The sequence below is a fragment of a genome, unplaced genomic scaffold, assembly GCF_019419815.1.
Source record: "Pyrus x bretschneideri cultivar Hongxiangsu unplaced genomic scaffold, Pyrus_bretschneideri_v1 Contig1, whole genome shotgun sequence".
Lineage (NCBI taxonomy): Eukaryota > Viridiplantae > Streptophyta > Magnoliopsida > Rosales > Rosaceae > Pyrus > Pyrus x bretschneideri.
In genome coordinates, this window is record NW_025999390.1 from 6,934,357 (window position 1) to 6,944,502 (window position 10,146).

Below are 10,146 nucleotides of genomic sequence, written 5' to 3' on the forward strand. Positions count from 1 at the left end.
TGTTGAAGCCAACAGATTACAAGGAGAAAGTGGTGGTGGTTGTATCACCTGAGCCGGAGCAACTATCGGAACTTGACACACAATCTTAGAAAGAAACATGGCTAACAATTGGATTGAAGAGTGTAACAAGGGGCCCACCTCCTGATATGTCCCTCGGTTCCCTTCCCTTTTCTTTTATTTTTCTGAAAAGTCTCTCTCTCTCTCTCTCTCTGTTCTCTTTTCTCTTTCATTCTCCCTCTGTGATCTCTCCCTTCTCTTTCTCTCTCGAAACCCTCTCACCCTCCGATCCACCCACACGCACACCCTTACTATTTACCTGCAACACCATCACCATCACCCTTGCGAACTAAGATTCAAAGAAAGAACACCACAAACCCTTCTCTTCCTTTCGGCCGGTACTGTTCATCATCTTCTCCGTCGTGTTTCGTATTTTTTCGACGTTGGTAAGCTTTTAGAAACCCTTAGGATGTGTTTTAGGGTTAGATTGAAACTTGTTTTAAGTTGTGTATACGTTTGAATCATAGAAAATAGCTTGGAGTAGCTTTTCCAAATTTACCTGCAAGCATCGCCCCTTTCGAGAAAATTTCAGGCCAAACCATAGTGAGTTGGCCGGCGTGCAAGGTATCAATCTTTTCCTCTCGCTGGGTACTACAACTTTCCTTTTTGTTTCACTCGATTTCGTTGAGTGACGATTAAGATATGAGCCTTAGAAAATCAACCACCAAACCGGCCAAAAGGTGGTCTGAAATCCCCCCTCAACCCAGACCTTTGGGCACCCAAGCCCTTGTGCCAAGCCTTTAGGGCTGAACCCAAGCCTTAGGTCCAGCCCAGGTTCCAAACCCATCAGAACCCAACTCCCTTTTAAACCAAAACCTTGGGCCTTTGTGACCCGAACCCAATCCCTTTTAAAACCCAAACCCATTAGAACCCAAACCCAAGTCTAAACCCTTTGACTCAACCAGGTCTAACCCAATATCCTTGACCCTAATTCGTTGACTTTGACCCAGTCTGACTGTTGACCCGGTCAATGTTGACTTTGACTGTTGACTTTTTAGGTTTTTGTGCGGGACCCATTCTAGGCTAATTTTGACGACCTGAATCCATTTCCGATGTCCATTTTCCCAAAATAAGTCGTTTGAGTAGAGTTTGACTAAATGTACCCTTAATGTGCTTATGGGCAATTTATTATGGCGTTTTGTCTCCACTAGTTTGCTTGGCTCTTCAGCGGCTAAGTATCTGTGAGTGGACCCCTTTTAAAAATGCATTTTTTGATAGTAGAAATGAATACATGAAAAACATGATTTGATGACTATGTTTTATGAAATGTTTTATGAGATAACATGCTTACTGAGACTAGTTTGAATTATTACCATTTTTCCCTATAACCTGTGTTCTTATAGAATATCTGATGGATGACGATATGATATTTAGAACATGTTTATTACACCTCTTTATAGTATAGATGATGGATGACTTTATACTATGAAGTTGCTTTTCAATATATATGTTCAATGATTTTGTACTTACTTAGTGGTTCTTATTCCACTACGGGATGAAGGGATAGATTCCGGTCCGTCCCGGACGACGGTTATGGTGTTAGCATAGGGCCTGAAGTGTTTTTCCTTTGGCTATTAGCACATTGACGGGGAGTCGGCATGGGCCTTGGGGGTTATCGGACTTCACTAGTGATTATTATATATACAAGTTATGATTTGAGACATTGCACGGCATGCTAGGTTTCGAAAAATCTATGTTTATGATGATATATATGTGTTTTCATAAAACCTGGGGGTTAGTACGTTGATAGCTGTTTTATTATATATATATATCAATTTGGTCTACTCATGTTTGTTTTGTGCCCCCTTCAAGACTAAGAATCGAGGCATACAAGGGTTCAAGGCACTTCCGCATTGGCATCTTCGAGTCTTCTCGAAGTAGGACCCATTCTTCTATTCATTCAATTTTATATTATTTCTTGTAGTGTTCTAGTTAGTTGTGTACTCTAAATACGTTCCTTAAATGCATATTCATTATTTTTTTTTTATATTTATAAGCCTTATCTACCCTTTTTTTTCAGCATTTGCACTCAATAAATGGTTTTCGTCACCCTCGGGTGTTGGCTAACACATGCCTATTATGGTATTCGGGAAATATCGAGATCGGGACGTGTCAAAGAGAGGCAGGGAAGATGTATACCTTCAAGAGTAGAGTAACATGGGAAACCAGAGAGAAAATTGGGAAGAGATAACAGTAGAGGCAGGGAGAGAAGAAGGAAAAGAAAAAAAGAAAAGACACGACAGCCGACCCTAGCCGAAGCTAGGGCCGATGCCATCGGAAAAACCCAAGATTGAAAAGCTCACAGGCAATGATAAATACTCTCAGGGAAGAGAGAAAGAACTCTCACCAAGTAGAGAATTAAAGCACGTGACTTTTGTTATGTACCGTTTGTTTGGATTGAAAAAAACCTCGTTTTCCCATTTTTTGATAGAGCAGCTCTCGTGATGCTCCAGCCCAATGACCGACATGTCAAATCCATTCATGAAAAATGCTAGTTGTGATATGCTGGGAGTAAGAGAGAATTGCTAGCTATCATGAGAATGAAATGATAGTTGGTCCATCAGTTATATATTCTTACTTTATGCTCTCATCTATAAATCCGTTGTCGTCCAGCGGTTAGGATATCTGGCTTTCACCCAGGAGACCCGGGTTCGATTCCCGGCAACGGAACTTTTTCTTTAACTTTTGCCTTTTGGCTTATTGGTGAATCTGCCTCTTATTAAACAGAAATTAAAAGGCCAATTTTCGTGATCCTGTGGTGTAATTCTTGTAGTGAAAAAGTTATTAATTACATATTTGTGATGAATTTCTTTGGCAATTGAGGTTCAAATTGTAAATACAGGAATTAAAAGGCTAATTTCGTGATCGATGTGGTTAGACATCATTTTTAACTTGTGATGAACTCCATTGGCAGTTGCGGTCCAAATTATAAATTTTGTTACTCGTTGATCACAATATGCACGTGAGTCTCATAATAATCGTTTAGACGAATATCTATCTTACTGCATAACAAAAAACACAAGGAAGATAAATTTGAAGAAGAAAGATAATCATCATCATCATCATGTGATAAGGGATTTCAATCTCTCAACAATCGTGTCTAGTGCCAAGGGGGCTGCCGTATCCAACAGCATAGTCGACTTAGTCAACGACGCAATCGCCGTTAAAATCATTTACAACTTGAGATGTTTTTGAAAACCATAGCAATAAACAGTCACTTGGAATTATAAGTTTCTTGTCTCCAATACCTGATCATTCTTCTTTTACAAGTAGAGGTCTATCCATATTGTCCTCATTCTCAACCACTTACTTAACAATCTCATGTATAATACTCCAACGAAGGCTCCATCATGTGGTAATGAAACAGATATAATACAAGAATTACAGCAACCTTGCCCACCCATTGAGCAAACGAGATATAATCCACCCTCTGGAGTGGCAATGAGATCCAAAATGAGATTTTTAGAGTATTACAGACCGTTGATCGCACAACAGCAAGTGTGATATATCCGGTATTCCCTAATGCAAAAGATTCCGTGGCTAGTGCACAGCCTAGTGCAGGAACCAAGTATGCTGTGTTGAGTATGATTCGTGGAGCGCATGTGGCTATTGGAGTGCTTGTTTGGATTCTGGCATGACGACTATAAACCATTGAGGCTCAGGTATATTAGACGGTAGACTAACAGACACTTGAATATTTGAACTGTCATTGCTAGAGCGCTTATCACAGAGGTTTAATTAACAACTTTTTCACCACAAAGGTTACGTTAAAAAAGTCTGAGAAAAAAATTTGGCCATATTGAAAGTAAGATTGCATTTTTTTTATTTCAGTTCTTGTAGTAGTTAAGGCGGGATCTATCATCTATTGCAATTGAAGTCGTCTCTTCCCTCCAATCTTTCCATACCTGCACGATTTGTGAATGTACAGATATAAATTGTTCATACTTCCCCTAGCATTCAATTGCAGTATAATAGTCTATCACTTTTCATTCCCTCCACGATGGAAAGAGCTATTTTTCGTCCACGTTATTGTTTCCGCTACTAACACACCAAAGCTGTAGATACATTAATGTTGGAGTTTATTCAACGAAATCCAACTTAAGTGTGGTCGATCACAGTCGTCACTCGAACCTGAGGTTAGGGTTTAAACTCATAATGCATTATGGATTCGTTGATCTGGTTAGTCTTTATTAGGTGTCTTGGATTGCAAGTAAAGTCTACAGAGATTCTTTCTGCAAAAAAAAGTCGAAGGAGATTCTCAATTCTATACGGATATGATTCCTTACTTGTAGGCTATCTATTTGAGTTAAACAAAAAAAAAGCGTGGGGGCTTCATGGTTTTTAAGTGTCTTCGGACTTTGTTTCATCTTGTTTTCACTTGTTCATAAATCATGCAGGCATGGAAAACTTGGAGGGAAGGGACAACTTCAAATTTTATGGATCCAACCTTGAGGACTGACTCAAATATTGAAGCAATGAGATGCATTATTCAGGTTGGATTGTTATGTTTGCAACACAATAAAGCTGATAGGCCACATGATTTCAGTTATTCTCATGCTTAGTAGCAACTCCATCACTCTTCCGGTACCTTCGGAACCAACATTTTTTCCTAGTAGATCGAATATGCCTGCAACCGTAGGATCAAAGATTTCATCCTCAGTAAATGAGGTTTCAATTACGGAACTACGCTCGCACACATGCTCTGTAGAAAACCAATTTGGTTTCAACCAATTGTTTTGATTGATTGATTCAATAAGGTTTACAACTCATACTTATATACACGAGTATGTGCTAAACTAGGTAATTACATATTGACTTATAAAAGCAGAAACCAAATAATACAAAAATACTTCCCATATATGTACTATAGGACCAAATCCTCATCCTTGATTCTCGCAATCTTTGACACTCCCCCTCAAATTGGAGTGTATGTTGATTACACTCAACTTGCTAATTCAAACTGGGAGATACTTAGTGCTTTGGTGAATAAATCTGCCAATTGTTGTAGAGTTCGTACATGGGTAGTTTTGACAACACCTTCTTGTATCTTTTCTCGAACCAAATGACAATTGGTTTCGATATGTTTCGTCCTCTCATGGAACACGGGGTTAGATGCAATATGAAGTGCAGCTTGATTATCACAAAACAAAGTAACTGGTTGTGAATGAACAACATGGAGATCATTAAGAACATACCTCAACCAAGTTATCTCACAGCATGTAGATGTCATAGCTCTATATTCTGCCTCCGCTGTTGATCTTACTACTGTGGTTTGCTTCTTTATCCTTCAAGATATAAGTGAGTCTCCAAGCATGATGCAATAGTCCAAGACTGGCCTTCTTGTATCTTTGCATTTTGCCAAATCAAAGTCGCAATATGCTCTTAATTGAAGCGAGCTTGTGGAGTAAAACATGATGCCTTGCCCCAGTGTCCTTTTTATGTACCTCAAAACTTGATGTGCTGCATCTAAGTGCGGTAGTTTGGGCTTATCCATAAGTTGACTCAAACTGTGGATAGAATAAACAAGGTTTGGTCACGTTATTGTCAAGTAAATTAGACGACCAACAAGTCTTCTATATGTGGATAGGTCTTCCAGCAACTCACCATCTGTCTGCGTGAGTGCCAAGTTTTGATCCATAGGAAAACGAGCTGGTCTTGCTCCAAGAAAACCAGTGTCCTCCAATATATCTAAGGCATACTTTCGTTGTGACAATGATATGCCCTGGGATGACCTTGCAACTTCGATGCCCAGAAAATACTTCAACTTTCCTAGATCCTTGAGTTTGAATTTGCTAGCCAAAAATTCTTTTGTCTTAACCATAAACGGCAAATCATTACCTGCCAATATCACATCATCCATATATACTAGGATAGTAGTAAGACTTGTGCCTTTGGATTGGGCAAACAAAGAATAGTCTGCATTGGATTGTCGATAACTCGCGGCCTTGAGCGTAGAAGAAAGCTTAAGGAACCATTGTCTCAAAGCCTGTTTAAGTCCATAAAGAGATTTCTGAAGTTTGCATACTCGTGTCTCCCCCTTTCGTCCGTATCCTGATAGGAGTTGCATGTAAACATCTTCAAGTAAGTCGCCATGGAGAAAGCCGTTATTAACATCAAGTTGGTACAAATGCCAACCCCAAGCTGCGACAACAACAAGTAATAACCGAACCGTGACCAACTTAGCAACGGAGCAAAGGTTTCTTTGTAATCAAGACCTTCGACTTGTGTATACCCCTTGGCAACCAAGAGTGCCTTGTAGTGTTCCACATAACCATCTAGATTAAGTTTGATTTTGTAGACCCATTTGCATCCAATGGGTTTCTTCCCGGGAGGGAGATGTTGGAGAGTCCAGGTGTTGTTGGCTTCAAGAACATGAACCTCATCTCTCATGGCTTGGCACCATTTAGGATCTTGAATAACCTACAAGTAACTTTAGGGTTCTTTGGCAATGGAAAGAGAGGTGGTATAGGCACGGTGAGTGGGAGATAAATGATCATATGATAAGGACTGAGATAAAGGGTGAGAAGTATTACCTTTATGTGATCCAACGTTAAAAGTCGATGATTGAGGGGGACGAGAAGGCAACTTGACATCGACATTGAATTGTTGTAGGTATGAAGGTGGTCTCGTGGTTCGGGTGGAGGCGTGATTAGATGGTTGTGTCAGTATAGGTGGTGCATTGTCGAGACCAGGAAGAGGTGAAAGAGAGTTATTGGTATTTGGTGAGGCAAGTGGGGGCAATGGATCAGGTTTATTGATAGTATTGTCGGTAATTGGAAAGGTATTGTTGTGTTCTTCTATGGTGGTGGTTGTGAGTGGATCAGTTGACAGATCAAAAGAGGGATCAACCATGATACGTAGTTGTTGGAATGGTGATTGTGTGTTTGGATCAGAGTATGGTGCGGAAGATTGGATGAAATGGAATGTATTTTCACGAAAGAGCATATCACAGGAGACAAAAGTTTTTCGTGTGTTGAGATCATAAACTTTGTATCTTTTCTTGCCATAGGGGTAACCAATAAATATGCATGGTATGGACCGCGCATCAAATTTAGATGGATGGTGTATGTTCGTGGATGCAAAACATAGGTAGCCAAAAACTTTCAAATGGGAATATTTAGGTGGCTTGTGAAACAAAAGTTCATAAGGTGTTTTATCATGTAAGACTGGAGTGGGTGTACAGTTTATGAGATAGGCTGTTGTGAGGATGGCTTCACCCCATAAATTGGTAGGCAAATTAGCTTGAATGAGCAGTGGCTTGGCAATGTTGAGGAGGTGACGGTGTGTGCACTTAGCCACCCCATTTTGTTTTTTTTGGGGAGGGGGGGAGGGGTGTGGCAACACATGTTGTTTCATGAAAAATGCCATTTGTCGAGTAGAATTTAGTGAGGTTAAATTCTAGGCCATTGTCACTCCTAATTGTCTTCACTTTATGAGAAAACTGATTTTCAACAAGATTGATAAAACTGGTCAAATAATGACATGTGTCAGATTTGTGCTTCATTAAGTAAATCCAAGTGCAATGAATGTAATCATCAATGATTGTGAGGAAATATTATGCGCCAGTGAGTGAAGCAACACGAAACACACCACCCCCCCTCCAAAAAAAAAATCCACATGGAGTAGTTCAAAAGGCATAATAGCTGAAATTTTTGTTTGGCTAAAGGACACACAAAACAATTATTGGAAACACAAGAACTAATGTCATTATTAGGAAGTGAAGTATGTCGAATGGCTTGGTTAGAGAGGTGCCCTAGGTGTTGATGCCAAAGGTGTGGTGATGTTTTCTTGACAACATGAGAGGTTGATGAGGTTGTTTTTCTGTTGATGTCGTCCAAAAAATATAAGCCTTCGCGTTTAGTTTCCGTCCCAATCATTTTCCCCGAATGAAGGTCCTGAATCACACAAAAATAACTTAGAAAAATGGTGATACACAAGGACTAATGTGCAAGTTTACTGATGGAAATTAGGTTGAGTTGGAATGTTGGGATGCAAAGAACATCATGTAAGACAAAATCTGTGGAAAATTTCATGGTTCCTATATGTGTCACAGCGGTATAAGAACCATCTGGCAGTTTTACTGTCTTATTTCTAATAAACACAAAAGAGGCCAACAAGGTATGTGAGGAGATCATTCATAGAGGAAAGAAAATGCTTTACCTGAGAGATCATTCATAGAGGAATTTTTACCAACGTTGTTCACTTTAGCTTTGTTGTTGTTGAGCATGGTCATGATTTGCTTGCATTGGTTAGGCGTGAAGGGAAAAGAGCTTGTCAATTCTTGCCTTTCAAGGTTACTTGAAACATTGTTACCTCTTGATCGCTCCTGTTTAGAATGACTTATTTGTTGTTCTGGATCGGCCCTTTTAAGTTCCCGACAATAATCCATTGTATGACCCTTCCAGCCACAATAATCACACTTTAAATGAGCACGACAATACTCAGTGGTGTGATTGCTTTTGTTGCAGTGAGCACACTTCATATATGCACTCTTCTTGCTAGAGTCTGGTACTTTTGTGGCAAAGGCAACAACCTCCTGAACCGGTGCCTTTCCGGTAGTGGTGTTGTGCTACTTCTCATGTCGTAGCATAAGGGAATATACCTTGTTGACGGGGGAAAGTGGATCCATCAATAGAATTTGATCCTTCACTACACTGAATGTTTCATTAAGTCCCATGAGAAACTTAATGGCCTTTTGATTTTGCTGAAATGCCAACACATGTTGCAAAGTGTTGTAGTTGCAATCTGGTAGGCTGATCACAACATCTCTCTCATCCCACAACGCCTTGAGTTTGGTGAAATAGGAACTTACAGTTATTTTTCCTTGAATGCAATCATGAATTGCACTCTCAATATGGTACAACCACATATTGTTCGTTTGGGCAAAATGTTCTTTCAAGTCTTCCCAAACTTGGCACGCAAGGTCATAATAAATGACACTCGACTAAAGTTCTAATGATATTGAGTTCACCAACCATGTTTTAACCAAGTCGTTGCATCGATCCCATTGATGTAAGTTTGCTATAGCGACCTTCTGTTCTGGTTTCTTGAAGGTTCCATCAACGAAGTTTGTTTTTGGCCTTCAATGCACCGATCATTGCCCTACTCCATGTGTTGTAGTTATCTGGAGTGAGCGGCTGAGAAATGAGCATCATCCTCGGCTGATCATAATGATGCAGGTAATAAGAATGGTTAACATCATATGTGGTTGCCTCGGTTGAACCAGAGGGCTTGAGTTTGTCATTGTTCTCTGCCATGGTGAGCGGCTAGGGTTTGATATTTTCTTCGATCCCAAGATTCTCTCTCTGGTACCATGTAGAAAACCAATTTGGTTTCAACCAATTGTTTTGATTGATTGATTCAATAAGGTTTACAACTCATACTTATATACATGAGTATATGCTAAACTAGGTAATTACATGTTGACTTATAAAAGTAGAAACCAAATAATACAGAAATACTTCCCATATATGTACTATAGGACCAAATCCTCATCCCTAATTCTCACAATCTTTAACATGCTCAATTAATACTTGAGCAGGATAAATGATCCCAAAGTGCATTTTTGGTAGTCATTCAATTGAAAAAGATGATAACGAGAGTCGAACTCTTTCACTTAGAGAAAATTATGAACTCGCGAGCTCGACGTGGCGGCAACATAACTATACGGAGAAGAGGAAGTGACAGTTTGTACTATATGATGACACTGAATTAAGACATAGTATTTCTGTCATGGTCTTCTAGAAAATATGTTCGAATGAAATGTTATTACGATCCAGTGTATTTTACGCACAAAAATATTTGGTCATCAGAGTTTGAATCTTGACCTACGACCTAACAGCCGAAAATTCCCTTGTAGTGAATGCGCATACAAAAACCATTTGAGGTCGTAGGCAAAATAGCTGACCCCTTGAGAGCCGCCTCTGATTCCTAATTATTTTTCTCTTTTTCGTGTTTTTGTTTTTTTCTTCCAAAAGACTTCCAAAATTTGTACTGCATGTACTGCTACACAATGTTGTACTGCGAAGTTTCCAATTTAGATCCAACAAGAACAAGAATCCAACACATAATTAAAATGACTAAAATGCC

At 39.5% G+C, this 10,146-nt stretch overlaps 1 non-coding gene across 1 annotated transcript; it reads left to right on the top strand.

Annotated features, from left to right (window-relative positions):
• The first annotated feature begins 2,655 nt into the window (after positions 1-2,655).
• TRNAE-UUC lies at positions 2,656-2,727 on the top strand. The gene has a single exon. It is a non-coding gene; the product is annotated as a tRNA-Glu (tRNA).
• The last annotated feature ends 7,419 nt before the right edge of the window (positions 2,728-10,146 follow it).